Source organism: Enhydra lutris, unplaced genomic scaffold, assembly GCF_002288905.1.
Source record: "Enhydra lutris kenyoni isolate GAN:26980312 unplaced genomic scaffold, ASM228890v2 scaffoldscaffold5, whole genome shotgun sequence".
NCBI classification, from domain to species: Eukaryota; Metazoa; Chordata; class Mammalia; order Carnivora; family Mustelidae; genus Enhydra; species Enhydra lutris.
In genome coordinates, this window is record NW_019154089.1 from 50,396,218 (window position 1) to 50,424,100 (window position 27,883).

The 27,883-nt window shown below is 40.9% G+C and overlaps 1 pseudogene; it reads right to left on the reverse strand.

Annotated features, from left to right (window-relative positions):
• Positions 1-494: 494 nt before the first annotated feature.
• The window catches only part of LOC111140781, a 28,611-nt pseudogene continuing 1,222 nt past the window's right edge, over positions 495-27,883 (reverse strand).

Consider the following 27,883-nt stretch of genomic DNA (forward strand, 5'->3'; position numbering starts at 1 on the left):
GACCGAATGGAGATTTATAGAAACGATCTTTCAAATTGAAACAAACAAACAAAAAAACAAACCACCCCAAACTCCGTTTCGTTGATAAATGTGGTTTACTGATTGACATAAAATAAACTTACATACTTAAAGTATACAGTTTGATAAGTCTAGACATATGTATATACCCGTGAACTCATCACCATAATCAAGCTAGTGGGCATAATCATCACGTCCAAGACTTTCCTCTTGCCCCTTCCTAACCCACCCCTCTCTCTTCTTCCTGGCCCCTGGTCACACGCTCCCACACACTAGGCAACCACAGATCTGCTTTCTTTCCTATTAGAGTTGTCTTCACCTTCTAGAAATTTATATAAATGGAATCACACATGTATACTCTTTTTTGTCTGGCTCCTTTTACTCTATTTTAAGATTTATTTATGCTGACTGATTTTTTTACATCTAATCTTAGATTAATTAATCTTATGTTAATCTTTTGTTTCTCTTAGAAAATCTCATTTTTGATTGGATTCACACCTCGAGGTAGATGCTCCCAGAATGAACAGCCTCCTTCTCTGAGCAATCTGTTCCTGGTGTTTTTCTTTGGCTTTCTTTAGTCTCTTGGCCAAAAGTATAGCATATTTTGCAGCCTCCTCCTTATTTTTCTTAATATGCTATTTCATTAGGGCAATATGCTGACATTTGTGTCGTGTGACTCCGGGAGTAACACGATTTTGAATCTTGATTGCTCTGGTTCTTGGTTTCTTACTGTCTTTGTTCAGGGGCTTTCTCACTACTTACTGGTGGGCATTATCTTCTTTAGAGAGGTACGAACGTTTGCGGATTCTTCTAGCTCTTTTGAGTCCCAGGCGGCAGGGCACAGTAATATCAGTGAGTCCAGAAATATCCTTCTTTCTCTCTCTCTTTTTTTTTAAATTAACAATAACCAAGTTGAGAACACTAAGATCAACATCCACAGTGCAACCTGGAATAGATTTGTGCTTTCTTTCTTCAGTCTTCCTTGGTCTGTAACAGGAATGTCCCTTACACGGTAGCGGGCAGACATAGCCATGGGTTAAGACACCCTGCTTTACGCGGAAGCCTTGTCTGTCATTCCCACCACTGACTGGGACCACACAATCCTTCCATTCTTCGCCCAGAGCATCAGCACCCACTTCTGTGGTCATATCCTTCTCATAAATTTGCATTTATTGTCCCCTTCAATGAGTTTCTGGCAGCCAGTAGCTGGGAAAGAGATGTTCAGCTTCACCCTGAAGCAGCCGACCACTTCTGAGGTGCCATGAAAAAGAACCACGCTGAGTGAACCTTGTTAGTTTGTACCTTTCAAAGAATCGGTCTATTTAAAAATTGTTAAATTGATTGGCATAAAGCTGCTCATAATAGTTCCTTATGATTCTTTTACTATCTGTAGAATTTGAGGTAGTCACCTCTGTCATTTCTAATATTATTAATTTTTGTTTTCTCTGTCTTTTTCTTCTGATGATTCTGTTTAAAGGTTCCTCAATTTTATTGATATTCTCAAACAAGCAGCTTCTGGTTTATTGATTTCTCTATTATTTTTCCTGTTTTTGGTCATTAATTTTTGCTCTGATATTTATTCCTTCCTTCTTTCTACTTTACTTTAATTCTTTGGTATAATTTTTTTTCTTTTTTAAAATTTTTAGAGTGGAAGTTGAAGTCATTGATTTGAGAACTTTTTTCTTTCTAATACAGGTAGTTACAACTGTATATTTATCTCTATGGACTGCTATAGCTACATCCCGCATATTTTGATATTGTTTTTCTTTCTTTCTTTCTTTCTTTTTTCATTTTAAAATACTTTCTAATTTCTCCTTCATTTCTTTTTTGATCCATTAAGTTATTTAAAAGTTTATTACTTACAAACCTTAAATATACACAATTTTGTGTCAATTATACCTAAATAAAACTGTCAAAAACCTATATTACTTAGTTTCCAAATATTTGGGCATTTTCCAAGTATCTTGCTGTTATTGGTTTAGAATTTAATTTCACTGTGGTCAGAGAAATACTTTGTATGACATGAATCCTCTTAAATTGACACAGATTTTATTGCTCAGAATGTGGTCTATGGTCCGTGTGCAAATGAAAAGAATATGTATACTGTTGTGTGGAATGTTCTAGAAATGTTAGGTCAAGCTGACAGTGTTGTTCAAGATGTCTGTATCTTAACTGATTTTCTGTCTACTTTTTCTAGTAGAATTATTAAGAGAAGGATATTACTGAGAGATAGATATTAAAATCTGTAATTATAGCTATAGATTTGAAAAATTTGTTCTAAAGTTCCATCAAATTGTGTTTCATGCATTTTTGAAGTTCTGTTATTAGATACAAACATTTTTGGAATTATTTTGTCCTCCAGAAGAATTGACAGATTCCTTTATCATGACATAATGAGCTTCTCTATCCCTGGCAATATTCTTTACTCTAAAATCTGTCTAATATTAAAAGAGTCACTCTAGTTTTATTCTGATTAGTGTAAACATGGCACATCTTTCCCCATCTATATTAGTTTCCTATTGCTGCTGTAACAAGTGACTACAAACTTAGTGACTTTAAACAATACCAATTTGTTATTTTATAGTTCTGGGTTTGAAGTCCAAAATTGGTCTCCTTAGGTTGAAGTCAAGGTGTCATCAGGGTTGGTTCCTTCTGGAGGCTCTAGGAAAGAATCCATTTCCTTGCCTTTTCTAGTTTCTAGAAGCCTTGGCTCATGGCTTCTTCCTCCATCTTTATAGCCAACAGCATAGTGTCATTACATCCTCTTATCTCTGTTTCCACTGTCACATGGCTTTCTCTTATAAAGACACCTTCCTGTCTCTCTCTTATAAGGACTCTCATGATTACAGTAGGTCCACATGGAAATTTTGTCATCTCAAGATCCTTAATGACATGAGTGAGATCCCTTTTGCCATATAAGGTAATGTGTTCATAGGTTCCAGGGATTAGGATGTGGATATCTTTCAGGGGACTATTTTTTAGCCTACCAAACCATTTTTTTCCTTTTAACCTGTTAGTTTCTTATATTTAAAGTGTTTATGGAAGCAAGTTCTTTTTTAAAAATCCTTTTAATTACAGTGTTTAGGCTATTCATGTTTAATATGACTATTGATAAAGGTGAATTTAAATCTTCCCTTTGCTTTGTGTTTGCTCTTTGTCTCATCTGTCCTTTGTTCTCTTTATCTTCTTTTGTGCCTTTAGTCTGCTATAATAAAATGCCATAGACCGGGGTGCCTGGGTGGCTCAGTGGGCTAAAGCCTCTGCCTTCGGCTTGGGTCCTGGGATCAAGCCCTGCATCGGGCTCCCTGCTTGGTGGGGGACTTGCTTCCCCCTCTCTCACTCTGCCTGACTCTCTGCCTACTTGTGATCTCTGTCTGTCAAATAAATAAATAAGTAAAATCTTTAAAAAAAAAAATGCCACAGACTGAGTGGCTTAAAAATAATAGAAATTTACTTCCAGTGATTCTGGAGCCTAGAAGTCCAAAATAGGGTACTTGCATGATTGGGTGAAAGCACTTTTCTCAGTTGCAGACTTCTGTTTGTGTCCTTACCCAATAGAAGTAGATGGGGATATCTCAAAAGTCTCTTTTCTAAGGGCACCAATCCCATTCATGAAGGCTCTGTCACCATGATCTAAGCATCTCAAAGGCCCAACTCCCAATGCCATCAACTTGGACGTTAGGATTTCAACATATGAAGTATGAAGGGATAATTCAGACCATATCATGCCCTTCTTTTGGATTAAGTATTTTTTTTTTTTTTGGATTAAGTATTTTTGATGATTCCATTTCATCTCTGTTTTTGGATAATTGCTGTAACTCTGTTGTATTTTTTAGTGGTTGCTTTATGTTTTATAGTAAACATCTTTAACTTATCACAATATATGCTTATGTGATATATAATTTCAAATATGATATTAGAACCTTATTATGATATACTTTCATTTTTTCCTCTTAACCTCTGTGCTATTATTATTTACATTCTATTTTTATATACATTATAAGCTTCACAATTTTTTTTTTTAAAGTCAATTGTCATTCTAAAAGATTTAAACAATAAGGAAAACATCTGATTTATATATATAGTTATACTTTCTGGTGCTGTTTAACTCCATGTGTATATCCAGATTTCTATCTGATAAAATTTTCTATCTGCCTGAGTTACTTTATTTGATATTTCTTATAGTTGTGGTCTGCTGGTAATGTCCTCTTTCAGCTTTTATATCTCTAAAAAACCAATTATTTCACATTTTTTTAAAAAAAGATTTTATTTACTTTAGAGAGAGTGCAAGAGCAGGGGGAGGGGCAAAGATAGAGGCAGAGAATCCCAAGCAGACTCTGCACTGAGTGAGGAGCCCAGATGGGGGCTCAATTCCACTACCCATGAGATCATGACCTCAGCCAAAATCACAAGTCAGACGCTTAACTGACTGAGCTACCCAGGCACCCTAATTATTTCATATTTTTAAAAAAGATATTTTGGTTGGATATAGAATTCCATTTCAGTACTTTGAATATGTGCTCTAGTCCCTTCTAACTTGCATTCTTTTCACTGGGAGTGTGCTATAATTATGTGGTAAATTATCTTTCTTTTCTTTTCTTTTTTTTGCATATTATAACCTTAATAATAGGCCACATAATAACCTCCCTGTGTGTTTTTAAGATTTTCTCTTTATCACTGGAATCTCTTTATTAATGCAATCTCATTATGAGGTACTTCAGTTTTCTTCATGTTTCTAATATTGGATTTTTGCTGAATGTCTTAGAGCTGTGAGTTTATAGTTTTCATTAAATTCCTGACCATTATTTCTATTAATTATTATTATTATCTCCTCTTCCTACTTCAGGAACTCCAATTACCTATGTAACAGACCACTTGAAGTTGGCCTGGATCTCACTGATGCTCTCTTCATCTTTCTCTTCAGTCTCTTCTGTTTTTCATTTTGAATACTTTTGTTATGGTATCACTAAGCTTACTAATCTAACAGTATGATTCTTTTGGGTCTTGCTTTTAGCTTTTGTTAGACAGGACCAGAAAGCTTTTAGTCTAGGACTAATTTTCACCCATTATGAAGGTAAAACTTGAATATGTGCTAATAGCCCTGAATTGTGAGGTTTTCTTCTCTGGTCTGTGGAACCAGGGACTGTTTTTTTGGCAATGTATGACCTTTGGTCTAATTTCATTGGGTATCCCCACCCCCTGACCTCAGCGGGCCTCAGGTAATTTCCTGATACATAAATGTTGTTCAGCACTCAAAGACTTATGATGGGTTACCTGCTGATCTCAAGAGCTCCTCATTAAGCCCTGTTCTTTCCAGTACTCTCCTATGCAAACTCTACCCATTTTGGTCTCCTCAGACTCTCAGCTATATCTCTTCAACTCAGGGATGATGCTGGTTCCAGCTAATTTTTCCTTCTTCTTCCACATCCTGAGAACTCTATGCAGTAGGGTGGGACAATTGCAGATTCATTTTAATTTTTTCTCCTCTTTTAGTGTTCACTGTGTTTTATTACCTGCTGTTCAATGTCTTGAAAACCACTGTGTCATCATTTTATCTGGCTTTTTAGTTGTTTCAGCTGGGAGAGTAATTTGGTTCATGACATTTCATTTCAGTTCATGGTAGAAGTTCTGCAACACTTCACTTAATTTTTTTTTTTTTAACTCAGTGTTTATTTAAGTAGGAACTCCACTATTATATTTTAAGTGTTTATGTATTTCTTTCATTAAGGGATTTGACAGAGAATTGGGTGGCTAGAACATGAGAGCTAAAATAAAAGATATCATTTCCCAAAATGCCAATGAAGTGCCTCTGAAATGAGAATGGAAGTCAATTGGAAACTAGAGTACTCTTTATAAGAATTGATGTACTCATCTACATTTATCCACCTATTACGTAAATATTGAGAGACAATTATCCAACTCTCATGTTTCTGCATTTCTGACCTTTGTTTTAGACTATCTTCTCAAAGATTTTTATATAGCAAGTGTCTTGGAAGATAGAGATAGAATCTTCTAGAACAAAAGACAAGCTTGCCTATAAACCTGGTATAAAAAAGATTTCTCCCACTAGAGCCAAGGTCAGGCTTTTTGCTTTGTTTCCTTTTTGGCCATTATAAAAGATTCAGGTTCTATAAACTTTCCTGTAAAACAACTCCCTGTGTGTGTGGGTGTCACTTGGTTCTCTTCTCATTGCCTTGTGGGAATTTGGGCTTGAGGAACTGGCACCAATATTCTGATGTTTATGCTGTTTGCTGTGCCATGAGCTGTAAAGTCTTGTCTCTGACCCTGGAATCTTGTATCTTCTGCCAGCATCCATGAAATTGTGTAAGGCCAGTTTGTTTGCTTGCTTGCTTACCTCCATACATACCAGATTTTTACTGTTTTGACAGTCATATAGAGCACGTTATACCTAGTCTACAGGCAATTTGACTATGTTTCCTTATACCAACAAGATCCAAACTTACAGAAAGTGGCAGACATGGAGTTGATGAGGAAGGTATGAGAGGACTCCAAATGAGTGGCAGCTATGGTGTGACCATGTTCTGTGGCTCATAAGTAAGTAAAGCATTATTCAAACACCAGGTGGGGTTACTCTAACATACTTATTAAGGAATCTGAGGATATTTGGCATGGAGAAGGGAGGACTTGGCAGGGCGATATAGCCATAACCAACTATGGGAAGAACTTTGAGATGAAGAGTGGAAATATGTGGTGTGGACAGTTAGTGAGATCTAATCCTCTTTCTAATCTTATGTGGGTACTGCACATATAATCAGGTGTGACCCTCAATTAGTGGGAAAGGAACTGCTGCCAAAGACAAATCTCATGTGCACGTCACCACTAGCCATTCTGTTTAAGCTAAGAAATATGAAAATATACAAATACAAAGGGGGAGAATCTCCAACCTTGGGCATAGGGCTAAGGAGGGTCCTCTAGGGATTACTGCTGTCCTTGTCCCCTCTGGCCTTATCACTGCAGTGCCAGACTTCTAACACCCTAAGTCTTTTTTTTTCAGTAGGTGAGAAGTGCCTGAGGCTTTGTTTCATCTCCTCCACACAGCAGTCAACAACCATGACCCATGAAAACTGGTGTATGAATGAATCTTCAGCTCCCTCCCCTCTTGGGTTTGGTAACTTCAAAGCATATGTCCTAAATGACTCTTTTTTTTTTTTTTTAACATTTTATTTTATTTATTTGACAGAGAGAGATCACAAGTAGGCAGAGAGGCAGTCAGAGAGGAGGAAGCAGGCTCTCCACGGAGCAGAGAGCCCGATGCGGGGCTCGATCACAGGACCCTGGGATCATGACCTGAGCTGAAGGCAGAGGCTTTAACCCACTGAGCCACCCAGGCGCCCCCTAACTGACTCTTCGTGTTCCCAAATGGAGTTTCGCTCCAGTTACTTACAGCAGAAGGGAGCTCTGTCTGGCACTGTTTATTTGTTGCCTTCTTTCTCCTGTTTCATCTCCTATTTCTTTTTCCACTGTTACTGGGATCACCTCCCCCACAAACTCCATGTACTTGACTCCTTTTATCAGGATCTGTAAACAAGCTAAGCAGGTAAAGGGAAAGGGATATGGACACATTAAAAAAATTCACATTTGTTGTACTGTCCCACTACTAATTTGAACATCAAAAAGAAAGTTGATAATCCTCTCTGTGGGGCTCTGGAGCTAAACTCTAATGCAGTTATTGGCAAGAGGAATGGGTTTTTTAAAATGTCCCTTAGGACATGTCCCCTTTGAAGGAGAAAAATGCCCTGAAAGTTGTGGTACAATGCATACTCAGGAACATAAAACAGATGTCTTTAAAACCCTATCAGTGAGGCTGAGAGTCCAGAGGGCTGTGATGGCTCCCGCCTTGTGCTTTATTTGCTGGCAAGATATTTTGGATCTACCAGAGCTTCTGGGGTTGCCATAGTATTTGTAAACAAAACTGTGATCAACAGACTCTGGGGTGGTACAACAATGCTAAGGGAAGTTTGGGGGAAGACAGGGTACTCTTGCTGGGAAAGTCTAGAAAAATGACATCTCGGTAAGGTCATAGAGCACAAAGCAATGGAACTGGCTGCTTTGCTGATTGGAGCAGTCACACTGATTCTGTTCCCTCCCTCTCTTCCTCTTCCAGCCTCTTCTCAGCAGATGTTTCACTATTCTTCCATAGAGATGGAAAAGAAGTTAAAACCATATGAGGAGATTTTCTAGGTGCCACAGAACATGTGGCAGAGGGAAAACCTCCTCTTAAGTCTCTGAAAATGAGTCAAACATTCTGTTGAGTAGTTCAGAACTGTCTGCTCTTCTCTCTTCTCTAAAAGATATTCATTGCACTTGGGGCGCCTGGGTGGCTCAGGCAGTTAAGTGTCTGCTCCTTGGTTTTGGCTCAGGTCATGATCTCATGGGTCTTGAGATCCAGCCTGGAGTCTGGCTTGGTGCTCTGTGGGGAGTTTTTTGAAGATTCTCTCCCTGCCCCTCCCCCAGTCTCACGCTCTCTCGGTCTCTCTCAAATAAATGAATGAATAAATAAATAAATAAATCTTTAAAAAAAAAGATTTTAAAAACACTTATTACACAATTAGAAAATGCAGAGCTCTGCACCAAATACTGGGGGAATATAAAGATTAAGATACAGCTCCTGTCTTCAGGAAGCCACTGACCACTAGGGGACACTGTAGAGTGATGAACACATTGACAGTGACACCAGTCGTAGGGGTCAGCAGAGGAAGGAGTGGGTAACTTGGGGGTGGGCTGTGTCTTCCTTGAAGGGCAGGATGGGCCGGTGATAACAGCATTTGTTGAGCACTTAGTATACGCCAGGCATCATTCTAAGTATATACACGTATTAACTAATATAAAACTGCACAAGTACTATTAATATCCCCAGTGAGTAAATTGAGAAGTTAAGTAATATGCTTAAGGTCACATAGCTGAGCCAGAATTCAGTGCCCCAGAGTGCAGTCTTAATGACCACACGATGCTGCAAAAAACCATCTCTGGCGCTAAGGATAAGAAAAGTAGGTGTAGGTTAGTGATCTTTAACACATTTTATAGGTGCTCTGGTAAGAGTACAGAGTCCTGGATGTGAGACTAAAATCCAGGATTTCCCTGTTATATTAGAGTCCTTAAGCAAAATGACCACAAAGTACCTATTTCAAGAAACTGTGTTTCTAGAACCTGTTTAGAAATTCCTCTTCTCCCAAAGATGGTGATTAGGATTCAGGCAGGCTGCCAGAGGTTTATGCATCAAAATGTAAACAAGACAGGATCTTTAGAGTATCAAAAGCCATAATTTTAGTCCACAAGTCTTCCCAGAGCCAGAGATCATTGTCATTATCTTTTTTTTTTTTTAAAGTTGGCTCCATGCCCAGTGTAGAACCCAGCATAGGGCTTGAACTCACGACCCTTGAGATCAAGAGTTAGATACTCAACTGACTGAGTACTCAGGTGCCCCTTATTATCTTGATCAAGATCATTATCTTGAAAATGGAGACCCTTGAGAGCTTTGGAGCAGAAGAGTCCCAAACAGGAGCTACTATGCCAAGACTGGCCTGAGGCAGAGCCAGGAAGAAGCCAATTTGCAGAGGGAAAATGCCTAGAAAGAATGAGTGTGTATTTAATTCAGAATGAGTTTTCTGACAATGTAGAGATATTGGGTGGACCTGAGGCAAGGGGAGCCTTGATAAAAGCAAAACAGAAATGACGGGAAATGGGCTTCTAGCATGTAGGTGGTGAGGACTATGACTTGGCTTACTTCAATTTCAACAGGGAGACCTGGGCCGGGGTGGGACAGAGACTTCTTCAGGACCATGGAGGGGCTAGAGGAATGACCTCATCCTTTGCTATAGGCAGGGAAGTCAGGTATGCTGGCCAGCAGGACAGTCGCCTGGAGGGTCGAGGCCTTGTGCCTGGCAGGAAGAAGGAAAACAGGGAAAGCTTGGATGGACTTACTTAAATGTTTAAACAGAAGCCAAGCTACTGAGTAATGCACCGTGGTGTTCAACTGTCCTCACCATGAAATTTCCTCAGGTATGTCAAAGTTCATTTGGGATCTTGAGCTGACTGTGTATGCTGGACTTTAAAAGGCTAGATTCAGAGAGGAGAGGAAGAGCAGCAAATTGGGTCTCGACATGCTCGTTAATAGAAAATCCCTCCTTCCTACTTTCTCCCTCCTTTCATTAAAAAAATAAATAAATAAAAGGAAGGAAAATAAAAGGAAATAAAAGGAAAAAAAAAGGAAGAAATGCACACAATTTGAAAGGACACAGAGGTCTATAAGATTAGTTAGGAGAAAAGCAGCAAATTGTATAACATGCCTGTCTGGGGAGGGGCTTTGGGGGTCTGACTCTAAAATGTAGACTTTCAACCAATCCTGTTTATTTTAGCTACCTTGTTCAGCCCCTCTTTCTAGAGGTACCTGCTGGGTAGCTTCTAAAATTTTCAAGGATTCTTTGGTACAAATCAAATTGTTTCTTAGCTTTCTGGTTTAGGGAATACACTACTTACTTTTTTTCCCCCAACATTTTGCTCTTAGTTCCTGCTTTCATGGACTACTGGCCTTTTAGATTTATGTCTTAAGAAAAAAATAAATATATAAAATTTTTATATAAATATATAAAAAAATATAAAAATAACCCTCTCCTGGCATTTTTAGGGGTGTTTTGGGAGGGGAAGATAGTAGACAGCTCTATTCCATCTGCAGATTTTGTCAAAAGTCACTTACCTCCATTTTTAAAAATCTTAATTTGGTGACTATGAAAAATCAACTGTAGAAGTCAATACAGGTGGGATGTGGGTTCAGTTGGGAGCCTGTCTGGTTGGTCAGCCAGCCAGTCAGTCAGTCGGTCCATCAGTGTCTTATCCAATGACCCATTTTTTGTGTTAGTCCCAATGCTTTTAGCTGCTACTGGTTTCAAAAGAGATATTAAATCAGATGGGAAGTAGGTGTGCAGAGATAAGATCACCTCATCATCTTTTAGGGACAAATAGTGAATTGCTAGGCTCTCTTGCACTTTTTTTTTTCTTTCAAAGATTTTATTTATTTATTTGACAGAGATCACAAGTAGGCAGAGAGGCAGGCAGAGAGAGGGGAAAGCAGGCTCCCTGCTGAGCAGAGAGCCCGATGCGGGGCTCAATGCCAGGACCCTGGGATCGTTACCTGAGCCGAAGAAAGAGACTTAACCAGGCACCCCTCTCTCTCTCTTGTACTTTGAAGCAAACTTTCCCCTACTGATTTTCTGGATCCATACCTGAAGATTCATATCATTGAAGAGACAAACCATGGCACCTCCAGGAGGTAGAAGAGCAGGGGTGAAGCTATCCATTGGCTAGATGCCTCCAGCTGAGGGCAAGAGGCCCAACAAAAACCTCTCTTCCTACACTGTTAACTGATTCTCTGTTATCACTTAGGAAAAGCCAAGAAGAGGTGACAAGAAAGGAGAAGTTTTTGCTTAAGTATATTGGAGAGAGCAGAAATTCTCATTCATGTGCTGATATGAATTTAGGGAAAGGAAGAAAATGCCTTTATCCTTCACATTTTCTATAACTGATACCTCCTTGCTTGGGGACACAAATGTACTTGAAAAGGGACTACATCATGTACCCTGATGGGTCCTAGTCCATCAGGTGCTCTGGGTGGTGAGTCTGCAGGTCGCACTGGCATAGGGTCCAAGATTGTGGCAGGGAGGGAGCGAAGAATACAGATGCTGGAGGAAAACTTGCCTAGCTTCCCAGCTGTGTAGACAATGGATGGACCCTACTGGATGCTCATAGTGCCAGGGCAAAAATCTTTTCCTTGGGGCAGTGGCATAGGTGAGTTGGCTCATGGCTTAATGGAATGGAGCCCCAGGAACAGCATTTGGAATACAGCTTCTCTGGATGCTAGCCTTCCTTGGCTTGTCTTAGCGCCTCATGCCATGTGGTCCACTTTAGAGATTTCACTGCCAAGACTTGGAGAATTTAGGATCGTCCCTTCTCAGAATGAGTCAGCCCTTCTCCACAGCCACCAAGAAGTTAGAACAAGAGTGTCCATAGGAGCTGGGGATGGGGGCATTACCTAGGACTTATCCTCCACGCTCTGAGGTCATTCTACAGATGTGGGATAACATTTTCCATGGAGTAGCAGACTTGAGGAACAACTGAGAGTGCTAGTTAACAGTGAAAATCCCATATTTTCCCAGTAGAGTTTCTTCAGTTCAAGTGGTCATGCCTGGCCATCTTCATTTCTTAAAAACCAAGTCCTCAGTCAGTTCTTATACATGTTAAACATCTGAGACTGAGGCTGTTTCCCAACTTCATTAGATTCACCTACTTTTTAGGCTTCTTTCTGCAAGATTTAATCCAGAGCGTCTGGAATGGAGTATGGCAATTCATATTTTCAGCAGGTATGCCAGGTAATCCTTATCAGAAAAGTTGGAGAAACCCTGCCCTAGGCTGAGGGATGTTGGAGAGTGAGGACTGGCCCAGGGCTTCTCTACTAGGCTACTTCTCAGAATTACCCAAGGAGTTTAAGAAGGTATGTACAGGTATCCCTTACTTTTCAAAGGTTTGCATTACACCACTTTGCTTTCATGAAAGCCCTACATTAGTGCTGTACCTGTTTTTGTTAACTGAAAGAAATCCAAAGATGATTTGCACTTTTTGTGATGAAAAGCAAAAATAGCACTGAGCATTTGCTTTGCGGTGGGTCCTTATAGGGGCAGCACCCCCCTAGCAATAAGAATGTCTCTGATAAGCTTCTTCCCTGGGAACCACACTTAGTGTCTCAGCATCAGGAGGCTAGAGCTTGGAACTGTGCTTGATCTCTGTTTCTTTTGTGCATCTGTTAGCAAACTCTGTCCTAGGATATCAGAAAGGCTGTCAGAAAGAGAGGTTATGTTTTGGATCTTGGCACTAAAAAAATTTTCCTCCTAAATTAACAGTAATTGTTTTTTCATTTATGACATCTTGGCTTACCAGAGATGTCATAGGAACATTCCACTTTTGAATAGTGGGGGAAACATGTAGCCCACTCCTCATAACTAATTCAGTAGGTTCTTATCATATAATTATGATTATTATGCACACATCTGGGCGAGAAACACCACCTATGCCCTCCTTCCAGCTGGTCTGATTTCCATGAATTGCAGAAGGCAGATTTTACCACCAGCAGGAAGTATTTGAAAAGAGCCTCTTTTTTCTTCTGGAGCAGGAGTTTCCTTGAGAAACAATGATGGCGGTTTCATGTCAATTTACAGTTGACATAGCACTTTTGCATGCTTTATCTAATTTGATTGTCACATTATAGGGCTACAGGGGAAATATTTTCATTCTGTTACTCTGCAGATGAGGAGCCTGGGGCTCAGAGAAGATGAATAACCTGCCCAAGGTCCCACAGCTTGTGTGTAGGTATGTGTGGGAGCAACTCATTGTCTCTAGTCTTATTTAAGTAAGGAGGGGAGGCAAGAATATTAACAAAGGCTCATTTGCCCAAGGGATTGGGGTAACACTGAGGTAGGTCTCATCTGTGGGTGAAAAGGCCAGCTGGGGCTTGGACAGAGAAGAGGAGGAAACAGTTATGATGCTAATATACTCACTTTTATTTGCTCCTGCAGTCACTGGTAGCCTTCGGTGGGATGTTCCCTTTGAAGTTGCCCACCTCCCTGTCTTCCAGGGTGAACGTGACCTAAACCAGCCTACACTCTGCTATGATCAGACCGAGGCCACACTGCAGCCCTTGACCGAGGACAGGGGGAATTTGGGCTGCACAGAACATTTTTCTTATACAAAGGATGCTGGCCTTTTGGGGACTAATCCTTGACATTGTTAATACCAGTGAACATGGCCAGATGGACCTACCTACCTTGACCATAACAGCAGTGACATAATCACCACTGACATTTCACAACTTGTCAGATACTCCGGGAAGTTGGTGAGGTTTGGGAGAGGTGGACTTCTTTTTCCTGTGACTCCTCATTAGAACCCACACCCAACAACGGCCAGATAAACATTAATTGACAGGAACAGAGACTCCAAGCGAGGTCCTGGGATAGGGGACCAAGGGATGAGAAGACCCTTTAATCCCCACGGTGGAGACTGGGTCACCCTGGGCCCTGCCTCATACTCTTATTCGCAGGAGAACAACCATATTCTTCCCAGCCAAGGAGGTCCTGGGGAGAAGCAAAAGTTTCAGAGAAGAAAGAGCGACAGGGGCCTCAACACTGTTTGCCAGGCCCGTGCTTGTGATCCTAGTGTAATTTGCTCGCTGTTGTAATGAAGAGGGAAACAAGAGTGAGGGGTGAAGAGTGAGGTGGAGCCAGCCGCAGAGTGATCCAAGAGTGGCTGGCTCCCTGGAAGGTTTGATTGTATTGGCCTGCGTTTCTTTGGCTGCCAACGTATTCGGATCCAAAAATGGCATGGAATTGCTGGCACCAGAATTCTCCTTACCACACACTGGGAAATAATCCCAAACCGTTGGAGCAAAATGTGAGGGTAAGATTTGGCTAGGTAAGAGGTAGAAGGAGCAGAGGGGTGCAGAGCAGGAAAGGAATTCTGAGTCAGGAAGAAACAATATTTGTTTTCCCATCTCTGTCACCAGTCAAGTCTCCAGCCCCTGAGCCGGCGTGAGAAAGGGAAGAATGAAGGTGGAGTGAGAAAAAGAGAGTGGAAGTGGAAGAAAGAAACCTGTAGTAAGGAAACTGACCCTGAGGAAAGAGGGAAAGAAGGATGTGGCTTGGTTTCTGGGCGTGTGCATGAGTGTGTGCACATGTGTACACATGCATATGCACACACACACCCCTCTTTGCCAGCTTTATGCCTGCAAATTAGCCACGAATTAATTTTTAGATTGCTTGTCTAAACCATCCCCTTTTAAAGTATGATCATCATTAAAAACATTTTTTCCCTTTATGAGTCCCTTTCCTTAAACCACACTAATGTTATTTGGACCACATTAATAGCTAATTTCATGTTTACTTATTTTTCTCCCTTGAAGCCACACTTTTGACCTCTAACTGAACATAAATACCTTTCATGGGCAGAGAAAGTATTGTTTTACTTATTTCCTACTCTGCACCCTGGAGCACCATGCATGTTCCTTTGCACAGGGCCACATGCTTTATAAATGCCTAATTGGTGACATCATCAGAGGAAGGAAGGAGTCATGGTTTTCCTGGGCAGCATCAATAAGGAGCTGGGAGATACCAGGCCAGCCGCCGTTCTGCCAGTGTGAGCTTTGCTTTGCATTCCGGAACGTTCAGCCCACTTTGTGGTCACCTGGTCCCTCAAGGCTCAGCATCTCGTCTCGTCACAGACGTCCGAATCTGGTGTAGCTTGGAACCCTGCACTAGGACTGCCCTTGAGATGTGCTTTCCAGGCCCGTGTTCTCAGTGATACCGTGTCCTCATGCGGTACTTCTGGTACTTGCACTAATCTGACTTCCTTGGCTGGGGCCCAATGAAGGCCTCTGTAACCCTGTTTTCTGAGCCAAGGGGAGTCATGTTATAGCAAAGATCCAGTGAAACAAGAATGCCCAACTACACTTTGAAAAGAATTTCAGAAAGTTCCGAGTCAAGCTTGCCATCTGTTGAAACTTTTTTTTCCTCACTAGCCCCACCCACATTGATGAATGAGATTCCTAATTCACTCAGAAGCACATCCCAGTCTCCTCTCCAACTCCTAAGGGAGAGAGAACGTACACCTGGTTGCTGTCATGCCTGCTTGGAGTTCCCACCCCAAGAATTCCTAAGGAAACCTAACAGAAGGTAAATGAAAGAAGAGGCTCAGACAACTGGATCCCTACAGGCTGCCTCGCTACTGAAATTGTACTAAACTAGGAGAGGGCCGAGGCCCCGTGTTGGTGCCTTTACAGACGACATGGAGAGACAAGGTTATTGGTTCTGGGAAAAAATGTAAAATCCCAATGTTGCTTGGCCAGAATGCTGCTCCTAGAGATTCTGGCTCAGAGGGGCTGAGGCCCAGCTGGGAACCTGATGGAGAAAATCTTCAGACTGTGTTGTCAGAAACCCAACATTGGTAAATCCCAAGGCTGGACGTTGGTCCTCGGCACCTTTTGTCACCCTTACTGCCATCACCACTGCCATCTGGGGAATATTTATTGTCTAATGGCCCAGGTTCAACTCACTGCAAAGCAAGCACATTCCTCGCCAGACCATATACGTTTCTAAGGCCCCCAGCACCTGCAAGATGCTTGTGTGGTGTGTGCACCTGAAATATAGTCGTGAGACAGAGGAACCGAAGATTTCATTTTATTGCTTCCTAACTTACTTGAGTTTAAATATAAAGAGCTACCTGGGTCCTTTGTCTATCGTGTGGCATAGGACAGAATTAGAGGCAGGGAGGAAGAAACTGATGGGCTCCTGGTTTGGGATCAGATCACTGTTTCCAAAATCAACCTCACTGGAAAACACTGAGTCTAAGAGCTGAGAGAATCTAGACAAATACCTAGGACAGCTTGGATGATATGTGAGAATTGACTGCTTCTCCCAACCCTCTCTGTACACAGCGTGATACTGACCTTGACAATCACCCACCTGCTTCCCACTCACGGAGCTCTTATATTGGAAGGGGTTATGCTACCTTTTCCAGTAATCCTAGGAGAGCAAGGCTGGGAATGGGGGAAATTGAGTGTGATGATGAAGTTAATCCTTGGGGCTACTACAGCTGATTTATTTGACTGATCCTTAGCAGCATGGTATAGGAAGGAAGGACCTGGGTCCCAAAGCCAGGAAGCCTGGTGGAATCTTACTTCTGCCACTTGAGATCTTCTGTATAACCTTGAGCCAATTACTATTCTATACTTTAGTTTCTTTACCTGTAGAATGGGGATGATAGCAGTAATTCCAAATTCACAAGGCTGCAAAATGTCAGCAGTCCTCCCACTCTTTAGTCTTCTGACCCCTTTCCACTCTTAAAAATTAATGAGGACCTTTCAAAAGGACTTTCTTTGTGAGTTAAATGTTTATATATAGTATTAGAAATCAGAAATAAGAACATTAAAGCACATTTATTTAGATATGAAACCATAACATGTTAGCATAACATGTTATTATAGAAAATCACCATATTTTCTAAAACAAAAATAATTAGATGCATGACATGTTTTACATTTTTGCAGATGTCTTTTGTGTCTTATTTATGGCTAAGTTCTTATCTCTGTTTCTGCTTTTCATTTGTTGAATGTTTTTTTTTTTTTTAAAGATTTTATTTATTTATTTGACAGACAGAGATCACAAGTAGACAGAGAGGCAGGCAGAGAGAGAGAGGGAAGCAGGCTCCCTGCTGAGCAGAGAGCCCGATGTGGGACTCAATCCCAGGACCCTGAGATCATGACCTGAGCCGAAGGCAGCGGCTTAACCCACTGAGCCACCCAGGCACTCTCATTTGTCGAATGTTTATGTTAGGATTACGCTATGCTGTTTTGATCAAAGTATATAAAGAAACTCTGTCCTCACTCAGGTATTTACTTGGAAAAAAGAGAAGTATTTTCATAGTCTTTTCAGATAATTGTGGACGTTTTTCTTTGCTACATAAAACTTGAAAATTGAGTGTTTTTAAAGATTAATTGCAGTGTGGAATCTGAAACTATATCAATAAATTTTTCATCTTTTTTACACTGAAATCTATTTTTCCAACATGTACTTTTAAGGCATCTTTTACCCATGCATAATTTTGTGACATCATGAATTAGTCATTTGGGAAATACTGGTTCATTAAGTTATCTCTGATTTTCCAAATGTTATCATATTTTATTATGTAATATCAAAATATCATATTGATAATAACCACCAATATCATCTAAAAAAGCTTTTGAGTGATGGCAATTTTATAGGACAATAGTGTTTGAATTCTTCTTGTGGCCCACAGAATCTTAGGTTTATCCCAATAAAACAAGATGAAGATGTCAATGAATGGCATCAGGTTTCTTTTTTTAAAAATCTCTCTCTGATTATTATCTTTCTAGTAGTTAATTTTGTTGCATCTAGTATGTTTTGAAAAACCTTATGGGAAGAATGTCTATTCTATTTTTTTTAAGAGTTATTTATTTGCGAGAAAAAGAGAGGGAGTGGGGATGGAGGGGACAGAGGGAGAGGGAGAAAAAATTTAAGCAGACTCCACACTGAACATGGAGCCCCATGTGGGGCTTGATCTCATGACCCTGTGATCATGACCTAAGCCAAAACCAAGGGTCAGATGCTTAATGAACTGCGTCACTTAGGGCAGCCTAAGAATGTCTATTCTTTGTTCAGTAATAGAGGATGTTGGATTACATACTTCTGTAATTTCTACAGAGATGAAGGACTCATGAAGAATAATCAGATTTATTATAGAGGATATCTCGACACATAGAATGATTTTGACTTCCATGTAGAAAAGGAAGTAGGATGATTTGTTCAGGAGTTAGGTAGGTACTGAGGACCAAATCTTTAGGCTGATTTGGGGATTATTTGATTTATTTAACAACTGCATAACAAATCACCTCAGAACTGAGTGACTTAGTACAAGAAAAGCATTTCTCATTTCTTGGGCTTTCTGTAGGTCAGGAATTTGGGAATTGCGTAACTGGACATTTGGGCTTGGGAGCTGCATAAGGTTTCAGTCAGATGCCGGCTTTCAGCAGAGAGCCCCAGTTCCTCAACGTGCAGCCTTCTCCATAGGGCTCATTGAGTGTCCTAATGCATGATGGTGGCTGGCTCTGCCCACAACAAGTGACCCCAAAGAGGGCAAAGTAGAAGCCACATGTCTCTTATGACAGACTCCAAAGTCACACGTCATTTCTGCAATATCCTCTTGGTTATCCAAATCAGCCCTTTTGAAAGAAGAGACTCCCCAAGGGGGTGAATATGAGGAGGAGATGGAGACTGGCTATTACGGATGCCTGTTTTAGGTAGAGGGTTGTCTTTTCCACCTCTAGAGCCTCTATCTAGGCTCCATTCCTTAGAAGCTTACAGAATACATCCTCAAGGGCTGCCTTTCCCACGGAAACCCACACAACTCAGTGTCAGACCAGGGGACCCATTTCACAGTGAGGGAGGTGTGGGAGTGGGGCCATCACAATGGACTCCATGTTTGTAGCACCTACTGCGCCATCCAGAAGTGACTGGTGTCTTAGGCGGCACAGTCTTCTAACAATGCAGCACATCCTCCAGCTCTGAGCTAATACCCTGTGATGATGGGCTGTCTTCCTTCAGTGTGTAGAATACGTATTCAGTCGTAGGTCTCTATATGATGCCGTGTCACCCACAGGAAGAAGAAATAGGTCTGGGAATCAAGCAGTGGAGGCAAGAGTGGTCTCACTGGTGGAATTTAAGTTTCTTGTCCTTTTACATCTACTTCTGTGGAGTTGAAGGTCTTGATCCCCAGAGTAGGAATACTTTTGCCAGGGTGCCCAGCAGGGTGGCCACTGAGCTCCAATTACAATTCCAGTTGTGTCCAGGTTCCAGTAGGCAAGAAGAGAGTCATCATCCTGACAATGGTAATTTACAGTCAGTCTGGGTCCTCTGAAAAGCAGACACCAAGGCAGGATTAAACATGTAGGGATTTTATTGGAGCAAAAGCCAAGGAGAGAAAATGAGTCATGTGAGTCTGGGAGAGTGGTCAGACTGCATGCAAGTCTCGTCCTGAAGGAAGTGGAGAGGGAGCAAAGGTTGGGCGGAAGGGTCCTAGACTGCTGTGCTGTCTTCAGAAGTTCAACAAGCTCACTGGGAGCCCTTAACCCAACGTCAGCCACGAGTGGAGTCCTGGGTCTCCCAGGAAGGGCTACCGTAGTATCTCTGCATGCCAGGTCACTGGCCAGGAGCAGCCTGTGGGAAGGGCAGCCTTAAATTTCAGAGCCAGCAGCTGGGGCCCTTGGTCAGTTATACTGCCTGGAGTTGGAGCTCTGCTGGGTGCATTCTCATGGCTGCCCCAGTGATCCCGATTAGCGGGAGGAAGTAGGACTGCTTTTATGCAAGGAGGAAATGAGGAATACACATGTAACCTCCCCATACTTCCTTGCTTCATTATCGCTGTGAATGTATGAATATGTGTATGTATTTATCTGTGTACAATTATAAGACCAGGAAGAAAATTATGGAAGGATACAGATTAATTTGTGAACATGGTATGGAAGACAATGCTGATTTATTGATGGAAGCCCATCCCAATCCCATTTTCCATAGCCACTTTTCCAGTCAGGGATGGTCGTGTAGCACAGGTCTGGCTTAAGAGATGTAAGAACAATTCTGCTGGTCATCATGTCTCCCTCCCCACTCTGGTTCCTGACCAGGATATGTGCTTGATGCGTGAAGATGTGACAGCCATTTGAGACCATGAAAGAGAGGCCAAAAGAATTGCTAGCAGTGGAAAATCTCTAGAAGTCACTGAGAAAACACTAGATACCTTTTGTTTTACTCACAGTAAATGTGTATCCTAACATATAAGAGATCTTTGGAAGGGGTAGGTCAAGACTTAGATAAGGACATACAAGATCACTTGAAAAATCATGTATATACAAAATTTTTTTTAAAAATCCCCCCCAGAAATCATGTATATGATCATACGTCATCCTTACATGCATAGCTGTGCCTATGTTTTGATAGATGTAAAAACCAGTAAAATGATTATATATCAAAATAGTAATGTCCATTTACTCTACTTTTAAACTTTATTGGTATGTTACTATATATTTAAAATTCATTTTTAGTTATGCCTTCCTTTAAAGTTTGTAATGTTGTGTATATTTTTTCTGTGCCAGATGTTGATTTAACTCACCTGAAAAAAGCAAGCAAACCCCACTTAGATCTGTAGACCTTCTTCATTGTTTGTTTTCTAATTCATTAAGTCCTTACTTACCTTTGTCATTTCTTTCCTTCTACTTTCTTTGGGATACTCTGTTCATTTTCTTTTCTTTTCTTTTTTTTTTAAAGATTTTATTTATTTATTTGACAGACATCTCAAGTTGGGGGAGAGGCAGGCAGAGAGAGAGAGAGGAGGAAGCAGGCTCCCCGCTGAGCAGAGAGCCCGATGTGGGGCTTGATCCCAGGACCCTGAGATCATGACCTGAGCCAAAGGCAGATGCTTAACCCACTGAGCCACCCAGGCGCCCCTGTTCATTTTCTCACTCTTTGAGTTGAAGGGTCAACAATAATTTTTAGCTTTTTTTCTTTTGAATGTAATAAATCCTGGCCCAAACATGAATTTTGGTCTAACACATTTGGTGATAGGCTCCCATTTTCTGCCCCAGCCCCTATTCTTAATCAGGAGGTGGATTAAAGTTCTCATCCTCTGTGTAGGTGGGAGAAGGCTGAGCAAAGGGGAAATGGCAGGCAATGGGGACAGGAGGGACGTCCCCAGCCAGTTATTCTACCCAGAAATCTCCTAGACAATACTTACGCCCCGGTAGACAGTCACCACCAGGTGGTGCCCAACCTCAGCAGGGACCGAAATGATTTTAGAATGGAATGGGAAAGAGGATCTCTAGATCTTGCCCATGGGCTTCTTTTTCTTTTCTTCTTTTTTATCCTTTCTTTCTCTTGTTATATTGTTTGTTTTCATTATGCTATTCCTCCACCTTCTGTATTGCCTGGAAAGTGTTTCTTGTATTTCAAATATTTTACTAGTTACAGTGAAAATGCTATCATGCATACCTCATTAATTATGCAATCTTTGTTTTCATTCCCCAAATACAAGGATTTAAGATACCTTGTCACATTTTCCATGTTATTGTTCTTTAGTCTGTCAATAACTTGCTTTTGGCAGTTCCAGATCAGCTCCTATTGTTGCCTTCATTAGAAGTCAATGCTTACTTCTCTGCTCATTTCTTCATCTTTCTTTTGAGATTCAATTTGGGTGTCTCTCTGAAACACATCCAATTAGTAGCTTTTTCATCAAAGGATGTCAGTGATAAATTTTTTTTTAGCCTTATTTGTGAAAATACCTTTATTTTACCACCCTTGTTCAGGCACAACAGTTTAGTTGGGTATAAGAGAAACTCTTCTGTTCTTACTAGTGATAATTTTGTGGTCAACTTAGTTGTCATTTTTTATTTTTTAATTTTTTTTAGGTTATCCCTCTTTTCAGGAGATTTTAAGAGTTTGTTTGTTTAGAAGTTTGACTCCTATGTATGTATCTCTGGCTTTTTTGTTTATTTCCTTCTGTGCTACTTTCTTTGAGTTTCTTTAAACCCCCTTCCCTCCATCTTCTGCTAGAATTTATATTTGGTTTAGATTTAAAAATCCAAATATATCAGTCAATTCTTCATGGTCTCTTAAACTCTTTTTTTTTTAGTTAATTGAATGTATTTAGAAAAAAGTATACTTAAATGTGTATGAGCAGATATCTAACTTACTTGCATTTTTCAAAATCAATCTTTCTCACATTGCCAAGAAATAGAATTTCCTCTCCTCACCACCCCATTATTGTTTTTTATTTGAAATATGTTATAATATAGAAGCTAATGAAGTATTAAAAAAGACATTATAAGGGGTGCCTGGGTGGCTCAGTTGGTTAAGCATCTGCTTTCAGCCCAGGCCATGATCCCAGGGTCCTAGGATCGAGCCCCACATTGGGTTCCTTGCTCCGTGGGAAGCCCGCTTCTCCCCCTCTCACTCCCCCTGCTTGTGCTATCTCTCTTACTCTCTCTCTCTCTGTCAAATAAATAAATAAAATCTTTTAAAAAAAGACATAAATGCACTGAGGGGAAAATATTTATATTACTATTATTGTATAGATCTCAGGGTCCTGGGATGGAGCCTTGAGTGGGGCTCCCTGCTCAGCGGGGAGTCTGCTTCTCCCTCTCTTTCTGCAACACTCCTCTCTCCCCACCACCCCCGGCCCCCACTTGTGCCCTCTTTCTCTCTCTCTCTCTCTCTCAAAAAAAAAAAAAAAAAAAAAAAAAAAAAAAAAAAAAAAAAAAATCCATGTAGAAGCAGACCCATGCAGTTGAAAGCCTTGACATTTAAGGGTCAAATGTAACTTGTTCTCCCTAAAGTATCCAAAATTATTTGCTCTTGCAGAGGGAATATCCACATACCTTCTCAAGAGAATCAGATGAGGGAACTCCAGATGAAAAGAAAATGGATGTGTGCAAATTTTTTTTTCTGAGCTATTACAGAGTCAAGCTGAGTACTGAGGAGCCTCATAAACTCTGGGTTAGTTTCCTGACTTAGCATTACTGCTCAGTCCAGGCATTCTCAAGAAGCACAACTGTTTAGATATTTCACTCTGTGCCACTAGACCGAACTGAGGTGCTGCCGTGGTTTGGAATCTGTAACGGCCCCCGAAAACCAAGGCACATCATTTTTGTAGGTTAATTAATGCAAAATTCCAATTCCATTTGCCTTATTCCTAATGGATCTTGTATGAGAGCAAGGAAATTTAAATACAAAGATGAGGGGCGCCTGGGTGGCTCAGTGGGTTAAGCCGCTGCCTTCGGCTCAGGTCATGATCTCGGGGTCCTGGGATCGAGTCCCGCATCGGGCTCTCTGCTCAGCAGGGAGCCTGCTTCCCTTTCTCTCTCTCTCTCTCTGCCTGCCTCTCCATCTACTTGTGATCTCTCTCTGTCAAATAAAAAAATAAAATCTTTTAAAAAAAAAATACAAAGATGATTTTTTATGCAACATTATGTTGGATTTTTCATTATATCAAAGCAAGCATTAAAATTAAATGAACTACACAATACTAGTAATATTAAACTTTTTGATATATTCTATGTTCTTATTTTTCTTTGTTTTAGTCTGGGTGATTTTCTCAAATCAATCTAATAGTTCACTAGTTCTTTTTAAGTGCATCTCATCTGCTGTTTAATTTGATTTAAAAATTTTAATGATTATACTTCTCAGTTCTAGAAGTTCTATTTGGTTATTATTCAAATTGCTCATTTAAATTTTTGAGTCCTTTTTTTAAAAAAAGATTTTGTTTATTTGAGAGAGAGCATGAGTGGGTGGGGGAGGGGGAGAGGGACAAGCAGACTCTCTGCTGAGCACAGAGCCTGATGTGGAGTTTGACCCAGGGCTCCATCCCAGGATCCTGAGATCATGACCTGAGCTGAAGTCAGATGCTTAACTGACTAAGCCATCCAGGTACTCCTGAGTCGTTTTTTTTTTAATCCTCCCAATTTAAGCATACTTATTTTGCAGTGTCTTTCAGATTATTCTGTTTTTTTTGTTTGTTTTGTTTTGTTTTGTTTAGTTCTTGGGTTCATTATTCTTCCATGTGTTGTATTAGCTGATACTCCTCCCTGATACTTTTTCATCATATAGTTAGTACATTTTTGCACTACACTTTTACTTTTTCTTTTGGCAAGAGTGCCATTCACCCTGGACTGTGGATAATTCCCTGCAGAGCAGTCTCGTATTGACTTCTCTCCACCACCCTGGAGAGAAGCAATGGTGCTTTTTTCCCCATGGTTTATACTGGCCATGAACCAATAATTTTGTTAACTCTTTGCTTGGGAGTCCTATGACATGGAGATAGCTTAAGTTCATACCCCACACCTAGATTGGGTTTGGGACTTTCCACAGGACACCTATTCTATTTCAGTTAGAGCCCAGAAGAGATAGCTTGCTTCCCCGTTGCTTCTTTGTGCTGTAGACAAAGTTCTTTGAGTGTTCCTTTCAAGTCCTGGGAGGATTTTCAGAGTCTTAGTTTTAAGCAGAGATCTCAGTTCCAGCCTGAACAGCTTCCAGACCAAATTTACTTGGGACCTGTGTCCAGGCCTGATTCTTCCTTGGTCTCTTACATGTAGCTGGAGGCCTATATCTCTGGTTTTGAATTTCCTTTTGTTTCTGGCACCTGGGAAATGTCTTGGCCTTTTTTCAGGTTATGCATTTTAAAGTTTTAAGATATTTATCTAGCATTACATGTATTTGTGGTGGGGAAGAGTCTTTGTTAAATCAGGCTGCCATATTACCAGCATTGAAAGCCTTCTGTACTCATGTTTTGGTTATGCTTTTCTCACTTAAATGAATCTGGACATGTTCCCCTGACCCTCACTGATCTCACACCCCAAAGAAGTTGGACAAGCCAGGAACATAAAATGGCCTACTCAAGTTTCCTTTTCCATGTCATTTGCATTATTTCTCAGAAACAATTAGACAAGGTTGGAACTGGGAGGGACTTTGCAATCCTCTAGTCTGATATGCTCAATATTCAGATGAGGAAGCAGGACCTAGCTGAATTTTGGATTCTATGTCTGACAGACCTTCAAATTCACTATCTGGAGCTGAGTATAGAAAAAGGGGGCACTGGACTTGGAATCAGAAAACCAAGATTTGCAGCCCAGGTTTGTACCTGACCCCTGTAGGCTCTTAGATAAGTCACTTAGCCCTTTGGGACCCAGTGTGTTATCTTTTGGATATAATGGGAGCAGAATGCATGGGATTTTTGATTCAGCAGTTGTGAAAGGTCTCGGTACATAGTAAGCATTAAGTAATTGGTTTCTTTCTTCCTTATGATTAAGACCCCCCTCTCCTCTTAGAAACATCTCTTTGCAGCTGTTTATTCTCACAGAATCTGCCTGGAAAAAACTCACAAATAACCTGGAGACTTACGAAACTGGAAGGTGTAAAATTGGGAAAGAGGAGGTTATTTCCGTTTCTCTCTTTTTTTTTTTTTCCAACTCCTGAAACTTTGTTTCTAAAGGCTACAGTAAATCTGCCTTCAAGAGTTACATATAGGCTACACAACTGTAAGTGAAGCCATTGCAGCCTTAAAATGATATTCATTCTGGGGGCACCTGGGTGGCTCAGTTGTTAAGTGTCTGCCTTCGGCTCAGGTCATGATCCCCAGGGTCCTGGGATCGAGCCCCATGTGGGGCTCTCTGCTCAGCAGGGAGCCTGCTTCCCCTCCTCTCTCTGCCTGCCTCTCTGCCTACTTGTGATCTCTCTCTGTCAAATAAATAAAATCTTAAAAAAAAAAAAGATTTTCATTCTGATTTCTTATTCATTGGCTCCTGGCTTTCTTAAGGTGATCACAGAGCAGATTATAGGCAGGGGTTGTTGGCAAACTTATTCTGTAAAGGGCCAGATAGTGAATATTTTAGGCTTTGAGGGCCACAATTGGTCTTTGTCACATACTCTTCTTTGTTTTGTTTTCAACCTTTCAGACACGCAAAAGGCATTCTTGCCTTGTGGACTATTCAAAAGAAGGCCAAGGGGTTGGTTTGGCCCACATATGGGTCTGGCTATAGTTTGTGGAAGCCTGTTCTGGACAGACATAGCCTCCTGACCAAGTCCATGAAGACCCTCTTGACTTCAGGAAACATCACTCAGTGCTTAGGGGCACTTAGCCTAAATACCCTGTCAAGTTTGTGCAACCCTCCTTCGTCCTCTACCCTCCTTCGTCCTCTACCCCACCAGCTGCTGGTTTTTTAGCCTAGTTATCCTTGTCTAAGGGAAAGAGGAGGAATATGCATTGAGTCATTCATTGACTGGGTTTCCATGCACCCAAATGACTTTGGCTTTTTCATCAGAAATAGATTTCCTAGGTGGCTAAATTAATGCTTCCCAACACATTCTATGACATGGCACATTTGGAAAATGATAGTAGTTTGTACAGCTCAGGACTGTTAGGGGGAAGTGGACAGAAGAGGATTGAACAGATGTGACTGCTCATGTTTGGAGGCAACTGGGCTTCAGGAGGTCTGATGGGATCAATGTCTCAGCAAAAATATTAGGATGAGAGCATAACCATGATGCTCAAGTAAACCTGGGAGTCAGACAGTCCTGTATTTAAATCCTAGCTTTGCTTCTTGCTAACGATACAACCTTGGCAAACTTTTAAACCTCCTCTGTAGAATGAGGATAATAATAAAAGCACCTATCTTATAGTGTCTATTTTCATATAAAAATGTGCTTGTAATATATGTTTGTACTGCCCTTACTGAGGTATGTGTTTATTGATCCTAAGTAGAATGCATTCTCCTTCTAAGTGAATGGTACTTTTGCATTAAATGAATTTTCTTTATTGAAGAAAGTCTCCAGGAAGTAATAACTTCTAGCCCTTTGAACTTTAGTTTAAAAACTAAATTGTTTAGGGGCGCCTGGATTAAGCCTCTGCCTTCGGCTCAGGTCATGGTCTCAGGGTCCTGGGTTCGAGCCCCACATAGGGCTCCTTGCTCAGCAGGGAGCCTGCTTCTCCCTCTCCCTCCATCTGCTTACTTGTAATCTCTATCTCTCTGACAAATAAATAAATAAAATCTTTAAAAAAAAAAACTAAAAAAACTAATTGTTTAAAAACTATTGCTTTTATTATAAAGTTTTTTTTTCACTTTGTCTTCCAAGTTTAAGCCTTTGTGGCCTGCATTTTTTATGCAACTCTTTTTGCTGTTCAGACACTCAAAGCCAAAGAGTTCCTGCCAGTGGTACCCAGAGGACACCATGACGAGCAGCAATCTGCAGTTCTTTCTGGCCCATCTTCCTGCTTTCGAGACAATATACTAGAGGCGCTTACGTCCTGAAGTCCATAAAGAATTAAAACACAATCATAGAGGGTAAGAATTAAACAGAAAGTATGAGATGACATGAAAAAGTCTGGCACATGGTATGGGTTTGCTACATATTGCATAAACACTTTAAATTAAGTAAAACTTTGGGTTGAGGAGTGTGTCCTTAGTGCCAGCAATCGAGTCATTAATAACCACAATTTGCCGATGGATCTGCAGCTGAGCCACCTGGGGGCAATCAGCATTTGGCAGTGCCTGGAGAACGCATCCTCTGTCTCTGAGGCAGGAACCCTTCCAGGGGTCCCGAGCTACAACCACTGCCATAGCAGTAAGAGAGCAACAATGTCAGGAAGTGAAGGATCCCCTTACAAGTGGAAACCACAGGAATCCTGGGCAAGCAGGAAGTAATCAGGAAAATGGCTTTTTGGCAAGGTGACATGGGTCAGCTCTCCTGGC